Source organism: Chlorocebus sabaeus, chromosome 16, assembly GCF_047675955.1.
Source record: "Chlorocebus sabaeus isolate Y175 chromosome 16, mChlSab1.0.hap1, whole genome shotgun sequence".
Lineage (NCBI taxonomy): Eukaryota > Metazoa > Chordata > Mammalia > Primates > Cercopithecidae > Chlorocebus > Chlorocebus sabaeus.
This window is the reverse complement of record NC_132919.1, coordinates 69,105,922-69,133,169: the sequence shown is the minus strand read 5'-3', so window position 1 is coordinate 69,133,169 and position 27,248 is coordinate 69,105,922.

Sequence of the window (27,248 nt, the reverse complement as noted above, 5' to 3'; positions counted from 1 at the left end):
AGAGTCTCTCTCTGTCGCCCAGGCTGGAGTGCAGTGGCACTATCTCCACTCACTGCAAGCTCCGCCTCCCGGGTTCACACCATTCTCCTGCCTCAGCCTCCCGTGTAGCTGGGACTACAGGCACCCGCCACCGCACCTGGCTAATTTTTGTGTTTTTAGTAGAGACGGGGTTTCACCGTGTTAGCCAGGGTGGTCTCGATCTCCTGACCTCGTGATCTGCCCGTCTCGGCCTCCCAAAGTGCTGGGATTACAGGCGTGAGCCACCGCACCCGGCCAGTTGCAGGTTCTTAAGTGAGAAGGGACATGATGAAATCTGTGTTTTAGGGCCAGTGCAGTGGCTCACACCTGTAATCCCAGCACTTTGGGAGGCCGAGGCAGTGAAATTGCTTGAGCCCAGAAGTTTGAGAATAGCCTGGGCAACATAGCAAAACCCCGTCTCTAGAAAATATTTAAAAATTAGCAGGGCATGGTGGTGTGCACCTGTGGTCCCAGCTACTTGGGGGGCTGAGGTGGGAGGATCACTTGAACCCAGGAGGTAGAGGTTGCAGTGAGCTGAGATCACACCACTGTACTCCAGCCTGAGTGACAGAGCAAGACCTCGTTTCCAAAAAAAAAAAAAAAAAATCTGTGTTTTAGGATACTTTGTCTGAAGCTGGCTTAAAATGTAAATCGGCACCATTTAGTAAATTGGCACCTTTTTTTTTTTTTTTTTTTTTGAGATGGAGTCTCTCTCTGTCACCCAGGCTGGAGTGCAGTGGCCGGATCTCAGCTCACTACAAGCTCCGCCTCCCGGGTTTACGCCATTCTCCTGCCTCAGCCTCCCGAGTAGCTGGGACTACAGGCGCCCGCCACCTCGCCCGGCTAGTTTTTTATATTTTTTAGTAGAGACGGGGTTTCACGGGGTTAACCAGGATGGTCTCGATCTCCTGACCTCGTGATCCGCCCGTCTCGGCCTCCCAAAGTGCTGGGATTACAGGCTTGAGCCACTGCGCCTGGCCAATTGGCACCTTTTTAAGTGAAAAAAATATTCAGTGATTTCTGGGGGTGTTGTTGTTTAGAGACAGTCTCGTTCTTCACTCAGGCTGGAGTACAGTGGTACAATCATAGTTCATGTTAACCTTGAACTCCTGTGTTCAAGCAATCCTCCCACCTCAGTGTGCCAAGTACCTGGGACTACAGGTGGTGCCACCATACCTGGCTAATTTATATTTTATATATATTTTTAGAAATGGGGTCTCACTATATTGCCCAGGTTGATCTCCTGGCCTCAAGTGATCCATTTGCTTTGGCCTCACAAATTGCTGGGATTAAGGCATGAGCCACTGCACCTGGCCTTTCTTTTTGTTTTCTCTATTTTCCAAATGGTCTATAATGAATATGTATTACTTTTATAATCAGAAAGAAGTATATTTTAAGTGTAATTAAGTGGAAGAGTAAACAGGAAAAGAAGCTAGAGGTAAAGTGGTCACAGATGGTAAATGACAATAAGGTAGATATGAAAAGCAGAGATGATAATAACAGAACAGAAGGAGAAATCTAACTGCTTGGTGGTGGAGATCAGTACATTCTTATTTCAGACACTTTTACTGTCTTTCTGAAAACTATGGGAGACATGAGGGTTTAGAGTTATTTCAAAAACAGGTGGAGGCTGGGTACTCATGCCTGTAATCCCAGCACTTTGGGAGGCCAAGTCGGGAGGATCACTTGAGGTCAGGAGTTTGAGACCAGCCTGGGCAACATAGCAAAACCCTGTCTCCACAAAAATAAGCCAGGCCTGGTGGCAGGTGCCTGTATTCCTAACTACTCAGGAGGCTGGAGCGAGGAGGATTGCTTGAACCCAGAAGTTTAAGGCTACAGTGAACTATGACTGTGCCCCTGCACTCCAGCCTGGGCAACAGAGGGAGATCCTATCTCAAAAAACAAACAAAAAAAAGTGGATATATTTGATTCAAGTTTAAAACTACAAAAGAATATCAAGCAAAGACACAAGTTCAATATTTTTCATACCATGACCAACAAGAAAAGTCAACATTCTAAATGAACTTTCTATATTAATTAGTGTACAAGTATAAAATATATATTTATAATATACAATGTATACATTATATGCAATATAAATGGACGTAAAGTATTTCAACAAAAGTCTTTTTTTTTGTTTTTATGTTTGTTTGTTTTGTTTTGTTTTGTTTGTTTGTTTTTCAGGAGACAAGGTCTCACACCGTCACCCAGGCTGGAGTGCAGTGGCATGATCATAGCTCAGTACGGTCTTAAATTCCTGGGCTCAGCCTGTAATCCCAGCACTTTGGGAAGCCAAGGTGGGCGGATTGCCTGACTTCAGGAGTTCGAGACCAGCTTGGCCAACATGGTGAAACCCTGTCTCTACTAAAAAGACAAAAATTAGCCAGGCATGGTGGTAGGCACCTATAATCCCAGCTATTTGGGAGGCTGAGGCAGGAGAATCACTTGAACCCAGGAGACAGAGGTTGCAGTGAGCCAAGATCGCTCCATTGCACTCCGGGCTTGGCCAACAAGAGTGAGACTTCGTCTCAAAAAAAAAATTTACTGGGATCAAGTATAATCCTCTTGCCTCAGCCTCCCGAGTAGCTGGGACTACAGGTGGCTGCCACCACACCTGGCCTCAATGAAACTCTTAAAGGGATGAGTAAATACTTGAAATGCTAGGGATGGACTGCTGAACATAAACATAATTTTTTGCATATAACCATATGCTTTCATTTGTTTTTTCAAATTCATAATAAAATGTTGCAAAATATAACTTGTCCAGCTAGGCACAGTGGCTCACATCTGTAATCCCAGCACTTCGGGAGGCCAAGGCAGTAGGATTGCTTGAGCCCAGGAGTTTGAGAACAGCCTGGGCAACATGGTGATACTCTGTCTCTACAAAATATAAAAAAATTAGCTGGGTGTGGTGGCACACACCTGTACCCAGTTACTTGGGGGGCTGAGGTGGGACAGTGTCTTATGGGCTGGGACAGTGTCTTTATCTCCATTTCCCTGTTATCTACCACAGGCCTTGCACATTGTAGCTGTTCAAAATACATTTGTGAACAAATGAAAAAACGATGTCAAGGCCATAACTTTTAGTCCTTCTCTTTTCATTAACGAGAAGACATTAAGAGACTTGCCACATAATCAAATAAAAGCACACCCCATGACAAATTAATGAGTTGACTACATTGGATCAGGAATATTGAGACGTTAATCCTAGACTGTTCTCAGAGAGGAGGTGGAAAACGGGGAAAAAGAAGTAATTTCTCCAACTATAAATTAACTTATTAAAATTCCTGCATCACATAAGATATCCCAAGAATTTTTTTTTTTTTTTTTTTTTTGACACAGGGTCTTGCTTTGTCACCCAGGCTGAAGTGCAGTGGCATGATCACGACTCACTGTAGCCTTGACCTTCTGGGCTCAAGCAATTCTCCTCCCTCAGCCTTCCAAGTAGCTGGGACTATAGGCGTGCACCACCACACCTGGCTAATATTTTGGTATTTTTTGTAGAGACAGGGTTTCTCCATGTTGCCCAGGCTGGTCTCAAACTCCTGAGTTCAAGTGATCTGCCCATCTCAGCCTCCCAAAGTACCAGGATTACAGGTGTGAGCCACCAGGCCTGGCCCATTCCAAGATCCTTACACCAAATAGCTTATAGTATCAGAAACCAAATGGCTTGATGTAGCTGAATTTCTGATATTTGATCCTTTGGAAATTTTCCCAATGGACACATTATACAAGATGCCATTAGCACCTGAATGAAAACAAACTGGTGACTACAAGTATTCTACATCCTGCCAGATCAAATAATAGTCATGAGTCATGAACTGGATCTGCAGACAGCTGTGTAAAACAGATTATCAGCGGAAGGTATGGCAGTTCCAAGGCCTGACCTGCAAAGTCAGTCGGGAAAAGGGTGTGGTCAGAACCGGCACAGCTGGAAGGTCACCCACAGAATAAAATTTGCCAACTGGATGTGTTCCTCTAAGACAACTTTGCAATGAACAGGAGCACAGCCATGGTCAAGAGACAGCCAGAAGGAGGTGGTGAGGAGCTGAGAGAGGTCCTCGGTGATCCTCAACCTACAACTGGGCTAATGAGGCAAATGCTGAACCAAACAGCCCTAAATCTCACCCAAAGACTTGAAGGTTGTCCGTCTTCGTTCCCCTGACACACAGTACTCCCTGAGAATTCCCATTCCCTCTATGTCTCATCCTTCTTTAGGATTTCTGAACCTAAAGAAATTTGCTCCCTGAAATTTTCTGTGGTGCCCACATAGATTTCAAGTTCTGGAAATGGCTCTACAAAGAATACCCGGGCACAGTTGCTCACGCCTGTAATCCCAGCACTTTGGGAGGCTGAGGTGGGTGATCATCTGAGGTCAGGAGTTCAAGACCAGCCTGGCCAACATGGCAAAACCCCATCTCTACTAAGAATACAAAAATTAGGCTGGGCCTGCGGGCTCACACCTGTAATCCCAGCACTTTGGGAGGCCGAGGCAGGCGGATCACGAGGTCAGGAGATCGAGATCATCCTGGCTAACATGGTGAAATCCCATCTCTACTAAAAATACAAAAAATTAGCCAGGCGTGGTGGCGGGCATCTGTAGTCCCAGCTACTCCAGAGGCTGAGGCAGGAGAATGGCATGAACCCGGGAGAGCTTGCAGTGCGCCGAGATCGCGCCACTGCACTCCAGCCTGGGCGACAGAGCAAGACTCCGTCTCAAAAGAGGAAAAAAAGAGAAAAGAATACAAAAATTAGCCGGGCATGGTGGTATGCGCCTATAATTCCAGCTACTCGGGAGGCCGAGGCAGGAAAATCGCTTGAACCCAGGAGGCGGAGGTTGCAGTGAGCCGAGATCGCACCACTGCACTCCAGCCTGGGCGACAGAGCAAGACTCAGTCTCAAAAAAAAAAAAAAAAAAAAGGAGTACCCCATCAGCCTGGGCCCCAAGGATGGAAATGAATCACAGATAACACTGGCCACAGGGATGGTACAGAAAGGTACTAGGTCCCCAGGGTACCCAGAAAGGATGAAGTAGAGATGAACAGAATGGAGTTTAGGTCAAGGAGCTAAAGAAGGCCAGGTTACTACTTCTACTTCTAAGGCACAATCATAGGCAATACGGCTCAAGAGGGTCACCTACCCTGAGCCAGGAGACAACCTTAAACTGAAGTCTAGTGTGGTTCCTTGGAAATCCTTGTGACTCGGCCCTCATTGTGAGGCATAAATTGAATCTGGCCTGAGAATAACCTAATACTCTCTGTTTCCTCTGACAACAAATTGTGTTTAGTGACCTCCCAACAGTGACTGCTCTATTCCTACTGGCTATGTTCCTTTGGATGCATAGTATTTATGTGCATAGTATTTTTTTTTTTTTTTTGAGACAGGGTCTCACTCTGTTGCCCAGGCTGAAGTGCAGTGGCATGATCACTGCTCACTTCAACCTCCGCCTCCCAGTCTTAAGCCATCCTCCCACCTCAGACTCCTAAGTAGCTGAGACTAGAGGCACATGCCACCATGCCTGGCTAATTTTTTATTTTATTTTATTTTATTTGTTTAATTTAATTTATTTATTTATTTATTTATTTAAGACAGAGTCTTGCTCTGTCATCCAGGCTGGAGTGCAGTGGTGTGATCTAGGCTCACTGTAACCTCTGCTTCCCAGGTACAAGCAATTCTCCTGCCTCAGCCTCCTGAGTAGCTGGGATTATAGGCACCTGCCACCATGCCTGTCTAATTTTGGATTTTTAGTAGAGATGGGGTTTCGTCATGCTGCCCAGACAGGTCTCGAACTCTGAAACTCAAGTGATCTGTCCACTTCTGCCTCCCAAAGTGCTGGGATTACAGGTGTGAGCCACTGGGCCTGGCCCACACAGTATTGATTTCTCTGACTTCTTTACAGTTGCCACCAGCTCACTCAGCAGGTTCCAGACTACTATCTCTAGCCCACAGAGATACTTGTGAACATGCCTCAGGTAACTACTGTTATCTGGTGATGTAGTGGCTGTTAATCCATAGGCCCTAGGCCATCGAAATGAGCATGAGTACACTGCCAGACTCCATTCAATGGTGTTCCTGCTATGTGAACCACAACGCCGCTATAAATGCACGTGCTCCTTCTCTTTTGCCCTACACCAAAAGTTCTTAACTTTTGTTCGTTCATGGATCTGTTTGAGAATCTGCTATGGACATTTCCCAGAAAGAAATGGACACATAGATTTGCAAACAATTTCAAGATGTTCTCCACTCATCAAGTCCATCCTTGGGATCCCAACTTAATGCTCACAATTCCTGATGGTAAGAAATGAAGACACTTTGGCCAGGCATGGTGGCTCATGCCTATAATCCCAGCACTTTGGGAGGCCAAGGCAGGCAGATCACCTGAGGTCAGGAGTTCGAGACCAGCCTGGCCAACATGGCGAAATCCCGTCTCTACTAAAGATACAAAAATTAGCTGAGTGTGGTGGTGCACACCTGTAATCCCAGCTGCTAGGGAGGCTGAGGCAGGAGAATCACTTGAACCTGGGAGGTGGAGGTTGCAGTGAGCCAAGATCATGCCACTACACTCCAGCCTGGGCACAGAGCAAGACTGTGTCTCAAAAAAAGAGAAAAGAAAGAAAGAAAGAGAGAGAGAAAGAGAGAAAGACAGACAGAGAGAGAGAGAGAGAGAGTGAGAGAGAGCGAGAGAGTCCAGCCAGTTGCCGTTGTCACAGGCAGCAGGCTCATCATGACCAATCAAGGCAGAACTCCTCTCTGAGACTGATACAGGCCCCTCCCTTCACTCACACCCAGACACTCCCACTTATGGGTCTAGGGCAGACCTTACATACCTTTCCCTGTGGCCATCTAGGTGACACTAGTGCTCACTTTGACACTTTGGAACCGTGGGTAAAAAAGACTTCCCACTGGGCATGGTGGCTCACACCTGTAATCCATGCACTTTGGAAGGCCAAGGCTGGTGGTTCACTTGAGGTTAGGAGTTCAAGGCCAGTCTGGCCAACATGGTGAAACTCAGTCTCTATTAAAAATACAAAAATTAGCCAGGCATGGTGGCAGGAGCCTGTAATCCCAGCTAGGGAGGCGGAGGTTGCAGTGAGCCGAGATGGCACCACTGCACTCTAGCCTGGGCAACACAGCAAGACTCCATCTTGGAAAAAAAAAAAAAAAAAAAAAAGCTGGGCATGGTTGTGTGCATTTGTAATCCCAGCTACTTGGGAGGCTGAGGCGAGAGGATCAGTTGAACCCAGGAGAGGGAAGTTGCAGTGAGCCAAGATCAAGCCACTGCACTCCAGCCTGGGCGACAGAGCATGACTCTGTCTCAAACAAACAAACAAAATTCCCCTAGGTCTGCTAGGCCATGTCTTTTCTGTTCTGTGTTCCTCCTTCTCCCTTCTTGTCTTTCTCTCTCTCTCTCTCTCTCTCTCTCTCTCTCTCTCACACACACACACACACACACACACACACACACACACTCCAGCTGTCAGTAGAAGAGCCAGAGTCAGCATCTTGAGGCCTCCTGGAGCAGAGATTTTCTGGAAAGCCTTCAGGGAAGACTCTGCTGAGCTCAGTGACAATTGCCACCCGGCCACTGACCAGATTACATTTCCTGGGTCACTTTGACCTTCTCAAAGTCTGCAGCCACCATTGAGCTGGTAATTCGCTTGAACCTGGGAGGCAGAGGATGCAGTGAACACAGATCACGCCATGGGAAAAACCACCAAGGTGGCTTCACCTGTCTGTAAACATGGACCCACCATTCCTAAGGTACAGCATTAGCAAGAAAAACAAAACTAAGGAATTAAAAAAATAAAACTCTGAAGATAGACGAAAGAGTTAACTCTTTTTTTCTTTTTTTGAGATGGAGTCTTTCTCTGTCGCCCAGGCTGGAGTGCAGTGGTGTGATCTCTGCTCACTGCAACCTCAGGTTCAAGCGAATTTCCTGCCTCAGCCTCCCTAGTAGCTGGGATTATAGACGTGCATCACCATGCCTTGCTAATTTTGTATTTTTAGTAGATAAGGTTTCACCATGTTGGCCAGGCTGGTCATGAACTCCTGACCTCAGGTGATCCACCTGCTTCAGCCTCACAAAGTGCTGGGATTATAGGTGTGAGCCACTGTGCCCGGCTGACAGAGTCAACTCTTGATGCTGTGAACTGTCACATGAATTTCTCCTTTTTTTTTTTTTTTTTTTGAGACAAGTTCTCACTCTGTCATCCAGGCTGGAAGGCAGTAGCAGGATCATGGCTCACTGCAGCCTCAACCTCCCAGACTCAAGCCTCCCACCTTAGCCTCCCAAGTAACTGGGACTACAGGTGCACACCACCACGCCTGTCTAATTTTTTTCTTTTTTGTAGAGACAGGGTCTCTCTATGCTACCCAAGCTGGTCTGAAACTCCTGAGTTCGAGCAATCCTCCTGCCTTGGCCTCCCAAAGTGCTGGAATTACAGGTGTGAGCCACTGTGCCCAGTCATGAATTTTAATTCTGTCAATAACCCATCATCAAAACTTTATTCCAAGATCCAGCTCTGTTCTGGCCTCTTGCTATGTGTTTCCAAGCAATGCAATGTAATTAAAATGTTATCATAACCTATCTCTCAGAATGTTGTTACTAGATTTGTGATCTTGGTCAGGTCACTTGCTGTCCCTGGGCCTCAGTTTCATCATTCTGTTGCTCAACAAATATTTATTGAGTAGGTAGTAAGTTCCAGGCATTGTGCTAAGTGCTGAAGAGAACAAAGATGAGCAAGATATAGTACGGCTGAAGAATTGCTCATTCCATTGTTTATGTGTTAATGTAAATAACTCATCATGTTACTGTGTGATTAGGGCTATAATGGAGGCTGGACAAGGTACGAGAGAAAAACTGGAAGGGGAACACCTGTGTCTGATGGGGGTTAAGGGTTTGTAAAATAAGGGGTTGGGCTTCTAGAGGAGTCTGTTATTCTAAGATTGTGATACATTCAAAAGGACACAGAGTCCATTTAGATATTCTGTTTCAGGGAAATGTGTACAATACCAGCTCTCTGCTAGTGCAGATAAGGAGTTTACCATTGGCACCAATACCTCTTTTTCAAGTTGAATAGAAGCCAGATTCCTATTATCAGTCTTTTGCATTACTCAATTCTAACAATCACTTGGGAACATAAATAATACTTGGTAAAATTAATTATTTTCCAATACAAAGGAAAGAAACATATCACATATACTTGTGCCATACATACGCTTAACCAACTGATGAAACAAACACATCATCTGGGGGAGAAAAAGCAAACCCAGACACATATGAAATGAAATCATCGTACGGTTTCCTTTTTTTTTTTTTTGATATGGAGTTTCGTTCTTGTTGTCCAGGCTGGAGTACAGTGGTGCGATCTCAGCTCACTGCAACCTCCACTTCCCAGGTTCAAGCGATTATCCTGCCTCAGCCTCCCAAGTAGCTGGGATTACAGGCATGGGCCACCATGCTCAGCTAATTTTGTATTTTTACTAGAGATGGGGTTTCACCATGTTGGTTAGGCTGGTCTCGAACTCCTGACCTCAGGTGATCCACCTGCCTTGGTCTCCCAAAGTGCTGGGATTACAGGTGTGAGCCACTCTGCCTGGCCTAAGGTTTCCTTTTAAAAATCAATTTTTTTTTGTTAACATAGAGATGGGGTTTCACTATGGTGCCCAGGCTGGTCTCGAACTTCTAGATTCAAGCAATTCACCCACTTTGGCCTCCCAGAGTGCTGGGATTACAGGTATAAGCCACTGTGCCCGACCCATCATAAGGTTTTCTTTCAAACAAAATCAGAAATAAAATGTTATTGATCTGTTACTGGCAGGGACTCAATATTCACCTTGAGATGCTATTGAACTAAAGTGTGCTAACTGTGGCTTACAAATAATTGAAGCACCAGCTAATACTATTTAAATCCTTAACTAGTGAAAGAAACAGAGTTATGAATTCCTAAAAGGCCAATATTTATTTCTTTATAGAGACAGGGTCTTGCTATGTTGCCCAGTCTGGTCTAGAACTCCTGGCTTCAAGTGTTCCTCCTGCCTTGGCCTCACAAATACTGGGATTACAGCCATGAGCCACCATGCCCGGCCCTCATTCCATTAGGCTTATATAAATATAATGATTCGTGTTAAACCTTTTGTGTTTAGGCTGGGCACAGTGGCTCACACCTACAATCCCAGTACTTTGGGAAGCTGAGGCAGGAGGATCACTTGACCCCAGGAGTTGAAGACTAACTGGGCAACATAGCAAGACCCTGTCTCTAAAAATATATATATATATATTATATATATATAAAAATTAGCCACATGACACAGTGCGGTGGCTCACGCCTGTAGTCCCAGCACTTTGGGAGGCTGAGGCAGGCAGATCACTTGAAGTCAGAAGTTCGAGGCAAGCCTGGCCAACATGGTAAAATGCTGTCTCTACTAAAAATACAAAAATTAGCTGGACACATTGGTGCATGCCTGTAATCCTAGTACTTGGGAGGCTGAGGCAGGAGAATCACTTGAACCTAGGAGGTGTAGGTTGCAGTGAGCCAAGATTGCACCACTGCACTCCAGCCTGGGCAACAGAGTGAGACTCTGTCTAAAAAAAAAAAAAATTAGCCAGGCATGGTGGCATATACCTGTAGTCCCAGCTACTTAGGAGGCTGAGGTGGGAGGATCGCCTGAGTCTAGGAGGTCAAGGCTGCAGTGAGTTATAAATCAGACCATAGCACTCCAGCTGAGACCCTGTTCCCCCCACCAAAAAAAAAAAAAAAAAAGGAGGCCGGGCGCGGTGGCTCAAGCCTGTAATCCCAGCACTTTGGGAGGCCGAGACGGGTGGATCACGAGGTCAGGAGATCGAGACCATCCTGACGAACACGGTGAAACCCCGTCTCTAGTAAAAAAATACCAAAAAAAAACTAGCCAGGCGTGGTGGCGGGTGCCTGTAGTCCCAGCTACTCGGGAGGCTGAGGCAGGAGAATGGCGTAAACCCGGGAGGCGGAGCTTGCAGTGAGCTGAGATCCGGCCACTGCACTCCAGCCTGGGCGACAGAGCGAGACTCCGTCTCAAAAAAAAAAAGGAAAGAAAGATTGAAAAAATTTAAAAATTGTGCTTAAGAAGACATCTCAATGGTTGCACAATCTTAATGTATTTAATACTACTTAACTGTGTGTTTAAAAATAGTTAAAATCTGTAATCCCAGTGCTTTGAGAGACTGAGGCAGAAGGATTGCTTGAGCCCAGGAGTTCCAGACCAGCCTGGACAACATGGTAAAAAACCCTATCTCGAGAAAACAACAACAACAAAAAAATACAAAACAAAACAACCCATGGCAAAAACAAAAAAGTACAAAAATTAACCAGGCATGGTGGCACACACCTATAGTCCCAGCTACTTGGGAGGCTGAGGCAGGAGGATTGTCTGAGTCCAGAAGGTTGAGGCTACAGTGAGCTATGATTGTGCCACTACACTCCAGCCTGGGCGACAGAGAAAGACCCTGTCTCAAAATAAATAAATAAATAAATAAATAGGTTAAAATTGACCAGCTTGGGCAAATGGAAAAAACGCTGTTTCTACAAAAAAAAAAAAAAAAAAAAACCACACACACACACACACACACACACAATTAACAGGGCGTGGTGGCACACACCTATAATTCCAGCTAACCAGGAGGCTGAGGTGGGAGGATCACTTGAGCCCAAGAAGACAAGGCTGCTATGATCACGCTTCTACTGCACTTCAGCCTGGGCAGCAGAGCGAGACCGTGTCTAAAAAAAAATAATAATAAATTAAAAGGTTAAATAGTAAATTTTTTATGTTATATGTACTTTATACGACTTTTTGTTTGTTTGTTTGTTTGTTTTGAGACGGAGTCTCGCTCTATGGCCCAGGCTGGAGTGCAGTGGCCGGATCTCTGCTCACTGCAAGCTCCGCCTCCAGGGTTTATGCCATTTTCCTGCCTCAGCCTCCCGAGTAGCTGGGACTACAGGCACCCGCCACCACGCCCGGCTAGTTTTTTAGTAGAGACGGGGTTTCACCGTGTTAGCCAGGATGGTCTCGATATCCTGACCTCGTGATCAGCCCATCTCGGTCTCCCAAAGTGCTGGGATTACAGGCGTGAGCTACCGCGCCCGGCCCAAGTTTTTAAAAAAAAAACTTTTTTTTTTTTTTGAGATGGAGTCTGGCTCTTGTCACCCAGGCAGGAGTGCTCACTGCGACGTCCGCCTCCAGGGTTCAAGCGATTCTCCTTACTCAGCCTCCCAAGTAGCTGGGATTACAGGCGCCTGCGACCACGCCCGGCTGAAATTTGTATTTTTAGTAGAGAGGGGGTTTCCCCATGCTGGCCAGGCTGGTCTTGAAGTCCCTACGTCAGGTGATCCACCTGCCTGGGCCTCCCAAAGTGCTGGGATTACAGGTGTGAGCCACCGCACCTGGCCAAAAATAAACAATTTTTAATTAAAAAATGCAACTGATGGCCAGGCACGGTCAGAGACAGAGTGAGACTCTGTCTCAAAAAAAAAAAAAAAGAAAAAGAAAAAAAAATGCAACTGACTTATTTATATGGACTATGTATCCCATAACCTTTCTAAACTCCCTTATTAGTTCTATAGCTTTTTTTTTTTTTTTGGTACATTCCTTAGAATTTTCTATGTACAATTATGTCTTCTGTAAATAAGTTTTATTTCTTCCTTTCAAAAATAAAAATAAAAAGACATCTCTACATTAACAGGGGTACCAGAGTATACATTTCCTTTTTCTGTATCCTCAATAGCTTCTATATAGGCCATGAAGGAGAAACAGTAGTACACAGAGGTCAATTCAGATTAGGGAAGATAAGATTAAAATCACTTTGGTTCAAACACATGAGAACAGTTGAGGAATGACTATGCTTCAGCATATGATTAACACCATATATCACTCCTGAGATGGGGAGGAACTATGGCAGAGGGAAGCAGGGAAGTGCACACAGGTTTGTTTCCTTGGTGTATCAGCTCCTTATTTGAGTACAGAGATTCAACCAGCAATCACTGTTTCAACCTGTTTGGCCTTGGTCTAACTAGAAAACTCACTGGCAGACTTGTTTCTATCGCTAACTTACAGGTGGGCTTGAAGCAAGCAAGGGAAGAGTTCTCAGAATAGTCACAGACTGGCCCAGACAGCCAGGGACTATCTGAGACCTGCTGGGCCCTAGGGACAATCGCCAAAGTCGGGAGAGGTAAGAAGCCAGAGGGGGCTGGGCATGGTGGCTCATGCCTGTAATCCCAGCACTTTAAGGGGTTGAGGTGGGCGGATCACTTGAGGTCAGGTGTTCAAGACTAGCCTAGCCAACTTGGCCAAACCCCGTCTCTACTAAAAATACAAAAATCAGCTGGGCGTGGTGACAGGAGACTATAATCCCAGCTACTCGGGAGGCTGAGGCAGGAGAATCACTTGAATCTGGGAAGCCGAGGTTGCAGTGAGCCAAGATCGTGCCACTGAACTCCAGCCTGGGTGACAGAGTGAGACTCCCTCTTAAAAAAGAAAAGAAAGAAGCCAGAGGGGCAGGCCATCCAGGGATCAGAAAACAAGAGCTCCAAAACAAGCAAACGAAACCATTGTCATTAGTGCAAAGTGTTAAGGACTTAAAATATCCTTAAAAAGCGATATCTTCTCTCTCTTTTTTTTTCCATATCCTTTTAGAGATTGGGCCTCACTGTGTCACCCAGGCTGGAGTGCAGTGGCATGATCATAGCCCACTGCAGCCTTGAACTCCTGGAAATATTTGGAACCACAGACAGGAGCCACCATGTGTGGTTTTTATTTTATTTTTATTTTTTGGTAGAGATAGGGTCTTCCTATGTTGCCCAGGCTGGTTTCAAACTCCTGGCCCCAAGGGATCCTCCCACCTCAGCCTCCCAAAGTCCTGGGATTATACATATGTGCCACTGAACCCAGCCTCCTGTCTTCAACTAGAGTGTGAATTTACGATTCCGATAACTTTACAGTGTTGACTTTTTTTTTTTTTTTTGAGACTGAGTCTTGCTCTGTCACCCAGGCTGGAGTGCAGTGGCGCGATGGTGGTTCACTGCAAGCTCCGCCTCCCAGATTCACGCCATTCTCCTGCCTCAGCCTCCCCAGTAGCTGGGACTACAGGTGCCCACCACCACGCCCAGCTAATCTTTTGTATTTTTAGTAGAGACAGGGTTTCACCGTGTTAGCCAGGATGGTGTCCATCTCCTGACCTCATGATCTGCCTGCCTCGGCCACCCCAAGTGCTGGGATTACAAGCGTGAGCCACCGCGCCCAGCCTACAGTGTTGATTTAACAAACCTAATTATAGCAGGAAACTAAAAATCATGTCAAATGTTAATGCTTAATAACAATATGCTAAATAGTTTTTAATTTAAAAATTTGCCTGGCACTGTGTTATTAACCTGTAGTCCTACCTACTACTGGGAGGCTAAGGCAACAGGATTGCTTCAGCCCCAGGAGTTTGAGGTTGCAGTGAGCTATGATCATGCCACTACACTCCAGTCTGGGCAACAGAGAGACTCTGTTTCTACAAAAATAAATAAATAAATAAATAAATAAATAAATAAATAAATAAATATCAATTAAATCTAAATGGACTAAAATTCTCAACATACATATAAAAATAATGGAAGCAGACTGGGCATGATGGCTCACGCCTGTAATCCCAGCACTTTGGGAGGTTGAGGTGGGCAGATCACCTGAGGTCAGGAGTTCAAGACCAGGCTGGCCAACATGGCAAAACCCTGTCTCTACTAAAAATACAAAAATTAGCCAGGCGTGGTGGCAGGCACCTGCAATCCTACCTGCTCTGGAGGCTAAGGCAGGAGAATCGCTTAAACCCGGGAGGTGGAGGTTGCAGTGAGCCAAGACTGCACCATTGCACTCCAGCCTGGGCGACGAGAGCAAGACTCCATCTCAAAAAATAATAATAATAAAATAAATAATGGAAGCTGTAGGAATAAAGGAATAATAACTTAATCCTTGATACTTAAAAAGATCAATTTACAAAATATGATAACATATTAAAACTTTATATAAGAAATATATTTTACCATATTAGAAAATATTTCAGGCTAGGGATAGTGGCTCACGCGTGTAATCCCAGCACTTTGGGAGGCCAACATGGGAGGATCGCTTGAGGCTAGGCATTCAAGACCAGCCTGGGCAACATATCAAGACCCAACTCTATTTAATCTTTTAAAAACATTTTAAGTTTTGGTCAGGCATGGTGGCTCAAGCTTGTAATCCCAGCACTTTGAGAGGTTGAGGTGGGTGGATCACCTGAGGTCAGGAGTTCAAGACCAGCCTGGCCAACATGGTGAAACCCCCATCTTTACTAAAAATACAAAAATTAGCCAGGCGTGGTTGTGGGCGCCTGTAATCCCAGTTACTCAGGAGGCTGAGCAGGAGAATTGCTTGAACCCAGAAGGTGGAGGCTGCAGTGAGCCGAGATCACGCCATTGCACTCCAGCCTGGGTGACAAGAGCAAAACTCCATCTCAAAAAAAAAAAAAAAAAAAGTATTTGTGAAAGCAGAGAAGCACAAATGGCTGGAAGAGCAGGATCTTTTCTTTTCTTCTTTTCTTTTCTTCTTTTCTTTTCTTTTCTTTTCTTTTCTTTTTTCTTTTCTTTTGAGACAGGGTCTCACTCTGTCACCCAGGCTGGAGTGCAGCGACAAGATCTTAGCTCACTGCAACCTATGCCTCCTGAGTTCAAGTGATCTACCCACTTCAGCCTTCGGCCTGAGTTTCCTCATTCACGATATGGTAAGTTAAAATAGACTCGTGTGGCTATAACAGGCCATAGGTGTGCTGGATCGGGACCCTTCAGCGCTGGCTGGAGCCTGCAGGTAATGCATCCTGCAGCAAGCTGCTTCTTCCCTTCCCTTTTCTTGGGGTGTTGGACAACATCTTCATTTTCTATGTGAACTCTGTGCAGGAAAGCCTGGGAAGGCTACTTAAGCAATGAGCTCCAGGTCCTGCTTAGGTCTAGCATGTCGTCACTGTAGCTCTAATAAATCAACATCATGATGTAGCAACAAGACAAACTTGACTGTAGTCTTGACTGTAGCAACAAGACAAACAGACAGAACCTCCATGATGCACAAAAGGTAATGAAAATGACAGAAATGGCTGGGCGTTGTGGCTGATGCCTATAATCCCAGCACTTTGGGAGGCTGAGGCAGGGAGATCACAAGGTCAAGAGATCAAGACCATCCTGGCCAACATGGTGAAACCCCATCTCTACTAAAAATACAAAAATTAGCTGGGCGTGGTGGCGGACGCCTATAGTCCCAGCTACTTGGGAGGCTGAGGTAGGAGAATTGCTTGAACCCGGGAGGTGGAGGTTGCAGTGAGCTGAGATTGTGCCACTGCACTCCAGCCTGGTGACAGAGCAAGACTCCATCTCAAAAAAAAAAAAAAAAAAAGAAAGAAAGAAAGAAAAGAAAAAACAAAGAAAAGAAAATGACAGAAATACCCCTATTCTTCTTCTTTTTTTTTTTTTTTTTTTTTGAGGCGGAGTCTCGCTCTGTCGCCCAGGCTGGAGTGCAGTGGCTGGATCTCAGCTCACTGCAAGCTCCGCCTCCCGGGTTCACGCCATTCTCCTGCCTCAAGACTCCCGAGTAGCTGGGACTACAGGCGCCCGCCACCTCGCCCGGCTAGTTTTTTGTATTTTTTTAGTAGAGACGGGGTTTCACCGGGTTAGCCAGGATGGTCTTGATCTCCTAACCTCGTGATCCACCCGTCTCGGCCTCCCAAAGTGCTGGGATTACAGGCTTGAGCCACCGCGCCCGGCCCCCTATTCTTCTAATAGCTACATTTCTGTAAGTTAAATACTTCAAAAAATTTAGATGGGGTCTTGCTATGTTGCCCAGGCTGGAGTGCCCAGTCTGGCACCTTCCTTCCTACCTTCCTTCCTTCCTTCCTTCCTTTCTTCCTTCCTTCCTTCCTTCCTTCCTTCTTCTTTCTTTTTGTCTCACTCTGTCATCCAGGCTGGAGCGCAGTGACGCAATCTTGGCCCACTGCAACCTCTGCCTCCCGGGATCACATAATTCTCATGCCTTGGCCTCCCTAGGATTAGTGGTGTGCACCACTATCCCCAGCTAATTTTTGTATTTTTAATAGAGACAGGATTTCACCATGTTGGCTAGGCTGGTTTTGAACTCCTGGTCTCAGTAATCTTCCCACCTTGGCCTCCTAAAGTGCTGGGATTACAGGTGTGAACCACCTTGCCCAGCCTCAAATTCATGTTTGGAATAAGTTTTCTATTTAAAAGCAATTGTGGGCCAGGCATGGTGGTTCATGGCTGTAATCCCAGCACTTTGGGAGGCCAAGGTGGGCAGATCGCCTGAGGTCAGGAGTTTGAGACCAGCCTGGCCAACATGGTGAAACTTCGTCTCTACTAAAATACAAAAATTAGCTGGGCATGGTGGTGCGCACCTGTAATCCCAGCTACTTGGGAGGCTGAGGCAGGAGAATCACTTTAACCCGGGAGGCAGAGGTTGCAGCGACCCAAGATGGCACCACTGCACTCCAGCCTGGGTGACTGCACTGCAGCCTGGGTGACAGAGCAAGACTCTGTCTCAAAAAAATCAATAAATAAAAATAAAACAAAAGTAATTGTGAGGTATGTAGGGTTTAATTATATTATTCTTGCTACTTTTTAAATATGTTTTTAGATGTCCATAATTAAAAGTTTGAAAATTCAATTGTGGATTATGTCTTTTTAATTTTAATATGTTTAGATTTTGTTTTATGAAGTGCACAGATGAATCCTGAACATGTAACTTCAATCTGATCAGTTATGTATCTTTTCTGTGCTCTTCAATAAAAGAAAGAAAAGGACTCAATTAAGCATATTGTAGAGCAGTGCTTCTTAAGCTTGAATACGTGTACAAATAACCCAGGAACCTCCTAAAAAGGCAGATTTAGATTCAGTAGGTCTGCATGTAGTGGGACGTGAGATGGTATGTTTTTCTTTTCCTTTTTTTAAAAATGGAGACAGGATCTCTCTCTGTCACCCAGGCTGGGGTGCAGTGACTTGATCTTGGCTCACCACAATCTCCACCTCCCAGGCTCAAGCGATCCTCCCACCTCAGCCTCCCCAGTAACTGGGACCACAGGTGTGCGCCAAGATGCCCAGTTAATTTTTGTATTTTTTGTATTTTTGTATTTTTTGTAGGATTTCTCCATGTTGCCCAGGCTGGTCTTGAATTCCTGGGCTCAAGCGATCAGACTTGGCCTCCCAAAGTGCTGGGATTATAGGCTTGAGCCACTGCACCTGGCCTTGCTCTTCCTTTTTTTGAGACAGGGTCTGGCTTTGTCCCCAGGCTAGAGTGCAGTGGCGCTATCGTGACTCACTGTAGTCTCAGCCTCTGGGTTCAAGGGGTCCTTCCACCTCAGCCTCTGAGTAGCTGGGACTACAGATGTGCACCAACACACCTGGCTGATTTTTTTTGTTGTTGTTTTTTGGTAGAGATGAGGGTCTCCCCATATTGCCCAGGCTGGTCCCAAACTCCTGGGCTCAAGCGATCTGCTCATCTCAGCCTCCCAAAGTGCTGGGATTACAGGTGTGAGTCACTGCACCCAGCCAAGATGGTATATTTTAATCAAGCTCCCAGGTTTTCCAGAACCACACAGTGAAGAGCATGGCTATAGAACGGTGGTTCTCACACTTTAGGTGCGTGAGAATCACTGGGAGGGCTTGTTAAACCACCCCCAGGGTTTCTGAATTAGAAGGTCTGGGGTGGCATATGATATTGTGCATTTCTAACAAGTTTCTCTGTGATACTGATGTTGCCTGTCTGGGGACCACACTTGGAGACCCACTGCGGCCAAGGAAAGCATATTAGATTGTGAGAGTCAAAACCTGGGTTACTAACTGGCCCTATGACTCTATCAGGTAGAAATGCATTCAACAGAACAACCAATTAACAATAGCTTAAACAAATAATAGTTTGTTTTTCTCATTTGTTAAATCCAGAGGTGGGCAGTCAGGTCTGGGCCACTTCTTAGAAAGTCAGCAAGAACATGCGGTCTTTCTTTCTTTCTGCTCCACCATCACTACCATGTGGGTTTTGTGTTCATAGGCACATGATGGCTGTGGAACCAAGTTCCAAGCAGAAAGAAGGGAGCAGAGATTGGGCATGGTGGCTCACACCTGGAATCCCAGCACTTTGGGAGGCTGAGGCGAGAGACTAGCCTGGGCAATGTGGTGAAACCCAGTCAGTACAGAAAAAAACACAAAAATTAGCTGGGAGGCACGCACCGGTAGTCCCAGCTACTTGGGAGGCTGAGGTGGGAGGATCACCTGAGCCCAGGAGGTTGAGGCTGCAATGAGCCGAGATCATGCCACAGTACTCCAACCTGGGTAACAGAGTGAGACCCCATTAAAAAAAAAAAAAAAGAAGGAGGTTAGGGAGGGAAAGAGAGAAAGAGAGAGGAAGAAGAAAGGAAGGAAGGGAGAGAGGGAGGGAGGGAGAGAGGGAGGAAGGGAGGAAGAGAGGAAGGGAGGGAAGGAGGGAAGGAGGGAGGGAGGGAGGGAGGAAGGAAGGAAGGAAGGAAGGAAGGAAGGAAGGAAGGAAGGCAGGCAGGCAGGCAGGCAGGCAGGCAGGCAGGCGCAGAGTCAATGGTTCACTTGCCCTTTTGAGAAAGTTTACCCAGGAGCCCTGCTCCATGACTTCTGCTTATATCTCATTGGCAAACAGACCAATCACTGGGCGGTAACTAGGGCAAAAGGGTGAGACTTACTGCTCAACAGTGCCACAGGGACATCAGATATAGACACAAAATCTTTTTTTTTTTTTTTTTTTTGAGACGGAGTCTCGCTCTGCCGCCCAGGCTGGAGTGCAGTGGCGATCTCCACTCACTGCAAGCTCCGCCTCCCGGGTTCACGCCATTCTCCTGCCTCGGCCTCCTGTGTAGCTGGGACTACAGGCGCCCACCACTGCGCCCGGCTAATTTTTGTATTTTTTTAGTAGAGACGGGGTTTCACCGTCTTAGCCAGCATGGTTTCGATCTCCTGACCTCGTGATCCGCTGGTCTCGGCCTCCCAAAGTGCTGGGATTACAGGCCTGAGCCACTGCGCCCGGCTAGACACAAAATCTTAAGCTGTGCATGGTAGCACACATTTGTAGTCCTAACTACTTGGAAGACTGAGGCAGGAAGATTGCATGAGTCCAGGAATTGGAGGCCAGCCTGGGCAACAGAGCGAGTCTCTCTCTCTTTCTCTCTCTCTCTCTGTCTCTCTCTCTCTCTCTCTCTCTCTCTCTCTCTCTCTCTGAAACACTCTTGCTTTGTCACCTAGGCTGGTGTGCAGTGGTGCAAAGACTGCAGCCTCGACCTCTGGCCTTAAGCAATCCTCCCACTTCGGCCTGGGATTAGAGGTGTGAGCCACCGTGCCCAAGACAAGGTCTCGCTCTGTTGCCCAGGCTGCAGTGTGGTGGGATGATCTCATCTCACTGCAGTGACCCTATCTCTTAAATATATATAATTTCAATGCTACAGAAGCTCCCAAATTAGGCACATACCTCAGCTCTGTAAGCCTCAGTCTGCTTATCCATAAAATGTATGAGATGCATGACTGGCATTTTGCATAGGACAATTCATCAGTGTGTGGGGCTCTCCTGTGCATCACAGAGTGTTTAGCCTCTCTAATCTCTAGATACCAAATGCCAATATCACCCACCCACGGCATTGTGATAAAACCACAGACCTCTGTGGGTTTGCAAATACCTTCTGGTTGGGGTGGGATATGGGAGGGGAACACCTTCCTGGGCTGGAAACAACTATACTTTTTTTTTTTTCTGTCACCCAGGCTGGAGTGCAATGGTGTGATCATAGTTCACTGCAGCCTCAAACTGCTGGGCTCAAGCAATCCTCCCACCTCAGCCTTTGGAGTAGCTAGAAGTACAAGCACACAACACCATGTTCATCTAATTTTTAGTTTTTTTTAAGAGATGGGGGTCTCATTGTGTTGCCTAGGCTGTAGCCTCTTTTATAAAGGTTAGAGGTTTTTTTGTTTTTTGTTTTCTTTTAACTTTCTTTCTTTTTGAGACGGAGTCTCGCTCTGTTGCCAGGCTGAAGTGCAATGGCAGTCTCGGCTCCCTGCAACCTCTACCTCCCAGGTTCAAGCGATTCTCCTGCCTCAGTCTCCCAAGTGGCTGGGATTACAGGTGCATACCACCACATCTGCCTGATTTTTGTATTTTTAATAGAAACAGGATTTCACTATGTTGGCTAGGTTGGTCTCGAACCCCTGACTTCAAGTGATCCTCCTGCCTAGGCCTCCCAAAGTGCTGGGATTACAGGCTTGAGCCACTGCACCTAGCCTCTATCTACTATTGTTCCAATGATCTAACTACTTCCAAATCACCCCTCCATATTCCCAGAAGACCTTCCTCTCCACATTGGCCTCACTCTCATTCCAGGTGACTTTTATTAGGTTGGTGCAAAAGTAGTTGCAGTTTTTGCCATTACTTTTATTTTATTTTATTTATTTTTTGAGACAGAGTCTTGCACTGTTGCCTGGGCTATGGTGCAGTGGCACGATCTCAGTTCACTGCAACCCTTGCCTCCTAGGTTCAAGCAATTCTCCCACCTCAGCCTCCCAAGTAGCTGGGATTACAGGCGCCTGCCACCACGGTCTGGCTAATTTTTTGTATTTTTAGTAGAGATGGGGTTTCGCTATGTTGGCCAGGCTGGTCTCCAATGCCTGACCTTGTGATCCACCTGCCTCGGCCTCCCAAAGTGCTGGAATTACAGGTGTGAGCCACCGCACCTGGCCTATTTTTTATTTTTTATTTATTTATTTTTTGAGATGGAGTCTCACTCTGCCGCCCAGGCTAGAGTGCTATGGTTCTATCTTGGCTCACTGTAACCTCTGCCTCCCGGGTTCAGGTGATTCTCCTGCCTAAGCCTCCTGAGTAGCTGGAAGTACAGGTGCCCACTGCCACAACTGGCTAATTTTTATATTTTTAAGTAGAGACGGGTTTCACCATGTTTGCTGGCCAGGCTGGTATCAAACCCCTGACCTAAGGTGATCTGCCCACCTCGGCCTCCCAAAGTGCTAGGAATACAGACATGAGCTGCCGCGCCTGGCCGCCATTACCTTAATGGCAAAAAGCACAGTTACTTTTGCATCAACCTAATATGTCCATCTGGATGGTCTTGGCCAGACTGGCAGTTTCCCTTTACCAACACCCTTTACCTCTTCTCTATTTCAGTTGCCCACACAATAGCCAGAGCCCAGCACTTGCCATCCATGAGCTATTCCTTAACCTTAAACTTCACTGGCTCTAGCCAGGTGTGGTGGCTGTAATCCTAGCACTTTGGGAGGCCAAGGCAGATGGATCACTTGAGGTCAGGAATTCGAGACCAGCCTGGCCAACATGGTGAAACCCCGTCTCTACTAAAAATACAAAAATTAGCCAGGCGTGATGGCGCATGCCTGTAGTCCCAGCTACTCTGGACGCTGAGACAGGAGAATCGCTAGAACCCAAGAGGCGGAGGTTGCAGTGAGCTGAGATCATACCATTGCACTCCAGCTGGGGCAACAGAGCAAGATTCCTTCTTAAAAAAACAAAAAAACAAAAACAAAAACAAAAAACTTCAGTGGCTCATTCATAGTTCATCACTTCCTGCATCTCCAGTTTCTCATTCCCTTGGTCTCATTCTTCTTCCCTGCACTGATTCACCCTCCTCAGCTTTCAGCCCCATTCTAGCTTCACATTCTTCTTCCTGCAGCCTGGATATGCTGATCCATCCCTCCTCCATTCCCCTGATCCTCACCTCATCCTTCTGGGAGAACCCCAGCCCTGGCTCCAACTGACTTTCTGCCCTCTTATCCCACACTTGGCAGCTGAGCACTGATGGAGCCAGTGCACACCCAAGCAGATGGTTGCCATGACAACCTGGTGGTCTCTGGCCGCCCCACCTCCTCCACTCCTGGGCTGGGAGTTCTTCTGAGCTGTCCTTGTCAGCCCTTTCTGTTTCCTACCTTTATCCTCCTCCCTTCTCATTGTCACTCTCGACAGATAACTTCACTCCTACTTGTAGGTGAAAATAGAAGCCATCAGGCAGAAGCCCCCTCAACATCCTGCCCCCAACTCCCACCCCACTGAAACATTTATTTTTATCCACTCTTATCCTTTCCTCCCTTTTATTGTAGGAAAGGTTTCCTTCCTGTAGTTAATCCCTCCACCTGAGCCCTGCGTCCCAGCAGTTCAGCCTCCTCAGGGACCTTGGCTCTCAAAATCCCCTCTCTGCCCTTTCAGTATTTTAACATGTTAGCCTCTTTTCTTCTAAATGCTGACACTACTAGTCTCCCTTTCTCTCTTTTCTCTTGGAGTAAGTGTTCCTAACCTTTTTAAACTGTGGATTCCCTCAGCAGTCTGGTGAGGGTTTTTTTATTTTGTTTTTTTGTTTTTTGAGGCGGAGTCTCGCTCTGTCACCCAGGCTGGAGTGCAGTGGTGCGATCTAGGTTCACTGCAACCTCCACCTTCCCGGTTCAAGCAATCCTCCTGCCTCTGCCTCCCAAGTAGCTGGGATTACAGGTGCCCGCCACCATGCCCAGCTAAATTTTTTGTATTTTTAGTACAAAAATACCATGTTGGCCAGGCTGGTCTCGAACTCCTGACCTCAGATGATCTGCCTGCCTCAGCCTTCCAAAGTGCTGGGATTACAGGCATGGGCCATTGCGCCCGGTCAATGTTTTTTGAATACATAAAATGATACACATAGAATTACCACAGGAACCAATTACATACAATATGTTGTTACAATATTTTTAAGTTGCATGAATAATTTTTGGCATAGTTATATATTTTCTTTTATTTTGTGCCCTTTATTAATGCATTCAATAACGAGATCTTGAAGTGGGCCTAATAACTTCTGTATTTAAATTTTTTATTTTTATTTATTTATTTTTTAGAGACAAGGTATCACTCTGTTGCTCAGGTTAGAGTGCAATGGCATGATCATAGCTCACTGTAACTTCAAACTCCTGGGCTCAAGCAATCCGTCTGCCTTAGCCTCGCAAAATGTTGGAACTATAGGCATGTGCCACCACGCCCGGCTAATTTTTTTTATTTTTATTTTTTTGTAGAGAGAGGGGTTCTTTTTTTTTTTTTTTTTGAGATGGAGTCTCGCGCTGTCGCCCAGGCTGGAGTGCAGTGGTCGGATCTCAGCTCACTGCAAGCTCCGCCTCCCGGGTTTGCGCCATTCTGCTGCCTCAGCCTCCCAAGTAGCTGGGACTACAGGCACCCGCCACCTCGCCCGGCTAGTTTTTTGTATTTTTTAGTAGAGATGGGGTTTCACTGTGTTAGCCAGGATGGTCTCGATCTCCTGACCTCATGATCCACCCGTCTCGGCCTCCCAAAGTGCTGGGATTACAGGCTTGAGCCACCGCGCCCGGCCGAGAGAGGGGTTCTGTATGTTGCCCAAGTTGGTCTCAAACTCCTGGGCTCAAGTGATCCTCTCACCTCGGCCTCCCAAAGTGCTGGGATTATAGGTGTGAGCCATCACACCCAGCAATTTCTGTCTTTTTAAAATATTGATAATTATAAGCAATATTTTGCAATATCTGCATCAAAAAACTTTTTTTCACTAGCTGAGCATGGCAGCATGTGCCTATAGTTCCAGCTATTCGGTAGGCTGAGGTGGGAGGATTGCTCAAGCCTGAGAGGTTGCAGCTCCGGTGCATGGTGATTACACCACTATACTCCAGCCTGGGTGACAGAGCGAGACCCTGAACCCTCTAAAAAAAAAAAAAAAAAAAAAAGGTATACTCACTGACCACGTCCTTATCTTCCACACATCTCAATTTTATGATTTCTCAAACATCCATTTGTGCCAACTGTGTATAAGGATAAACAGTGATTGTTTCGACAGCATATATACTAAAATTGGAATGATACAGAGATTAGCAAAATTAAATTAAAAATTCAAAAATACAGAAAGAATAAGTAACCTTTTGCAATCTAGTTTTTACTCCATGGCCCAGGGCCACTAGTCTCTCCAAAGTTTCACATGGTCCCATGAATTGTTTTTTTTTTTTTTTTTGAGACAGAGTCTCACTCTGTTGCCCAGTCTGGAGTGCAAGTGCCATTCACTCGGCTTACTGCAACCTCTGCCTCCCAGCCTCAAGTGATTCTCCTCCCTCAGCCTCCCAAGTAGCTGGGATTACAGGTGCGCACCACCACGCCTGGCTAATTTTTATGTTTTTAGTAGAGATGGGGTTTCACCATGTTGGCCAGGCTGGTCTCAAATTCCTGACCTTAAATAGTCCATCCACTTAGGCCTCTCAAAATGCTGGGATTATAGGCATGAGCCACCGTGCCTGGGCCCTTGAATTTAAAGTACCTTTTTCTTTTCTTTCTTTTGAGACAGAGTTTTGCTCCTGTTGCCCAGCCTGGAGTGCAATGGAGCGATTTCAGCTTACTGCAACATCTGCTTCCCGGGTTCAAGTGATTATCCTGCTTCAGCCTCCTGAGTAACTGGGACTACAGGCATGCACCACCATGCCTGGCTAATTTTGTATTTTTAGTAGAGACAGGGGTTTCTCAATTTTGGTTAGGCTGGTCTCGAACTCCTGATCTCAAGTGATCCACCCGCTTCAGCTTCCCAACGTGCTGGGATTACAGGCGAGAGCCACCACACCCAGCTTTTCTTTTCTTCTTTTTTTTTCAATAGGCATGTTTCAGAGCTCAGTTTGATTATGTAACATCTAGCATGAGTGACTCTATTCTGGTTTGGTCTGAATTGCTAGGGCCTAGGATAGGAAGCTAGTCTAAAGCAATGGCCTCCTGTAAATTGTATTTAACAGCATGAATAGGGTCTTACAGGGAGAATACGTGGTGTGGGAACATCCTAGATTGGAAGAGGACTAGACTAGGACCTGATAGTGAATGGCAAAGAAAAATGAAGGAGCAAGCAAAAAAAGCAGAAAGAAACCTGGCGTGTGTCAGTATGGTTTCATTGCCTACCCCTTCATTTGGGACAAAGCCTTGATTTCGTTTTGCATTCCACCCTTCCTCCAAGTGGTTCAGCAATGAGTCCTGATTAATCCAAGCCAATCTTGTTATCACAATTTCCCTGCCAGGGACTGATTTAGGAAGGGACATAAGATGCAATTCAGGCCAGTGAGATGTGAGGAAAGACTTCTGGGGGCTTCTGGGGAAGGTCTCCTCATTGGTTAAAAATAAAGAGACATATGGGAAGAGACACACTCGCTAGCTGCATGTTTTCATGTTGGGATATAGCATTGGAATGACTTGTATTAGGGTTTTCCAGAGAAACAGAACCAGTAGGTTCTAGATATAGATATACAGATAGATAATTATATATGAGGAGATTTATAGGAATTGGCTTATGTGGTTATGGAGGCCAGGAAGCCCCATGATATGCTCTCTGTGAGCTGGAGAACCTGGAAAGCCAGCGTGTAATTCTGTCTGAGTCCAAACGCCGGGTAATCAGCCAAGGGCCAATGATGTGGGTCCCAGTCTGAGTCCGGAAGCCCAAGTCTGAGGGTAGGAGGAAATGGGTGTCTCAGCGCAAGCAGAGAGAGTGAGTTCACCCTTGCTCCATCCTTTTGTTCTATTCAGGCCTTTAATGGATTGAGTGATGCCTACCCATACTGGGAGAGTCATCTGCTTCACTCAGTTCATCAGCTCAAATGAAAATCCCTTCCAGAAACATCCTCACAGACACAGCCAGAAATAATGTTTTACCAGTTATCTGGGCATCCCTTAGCCCAGTCAAGTAGTACACCCAATTAACCATCACACACTGCTACAGTCATCCTTGAACAGTGCAGAGAGCACCTTTACGACAAGCCATCGTCTTCAGGGTGGTAGACCAGAACGGTGGATGGTAGCTGGGAGCAGCAGCTCATGCATGTAATCGCAGCACTTTGGGAGGCCAAGGCAGGCAGATTTCTTGATCCGAGAAGTTCAAGACTAGCCTAGGTGACATAGTGAAACCCTGTCTCTACCAAAAAAACCCAAAAAAATTAGCTGGGCATGGTGGCGCATGCCTGTAGTCCCAGCACTTTGGGAGGCTGAGGCAGGAGGATCATTTGAGTCCAGAGGTCGAGGCTGTGGTGGGCCAAAATCATGCCACTGTACTCCAGCCTGGGTTATAGAGTGAGACCCTGTCTCAAAAAAAAAAAAAAAAAAGGTGGAAAGTACCCAAGTCCCTGATGACACTGCTGAGCCTTCAAACTAATCAGCCCTGA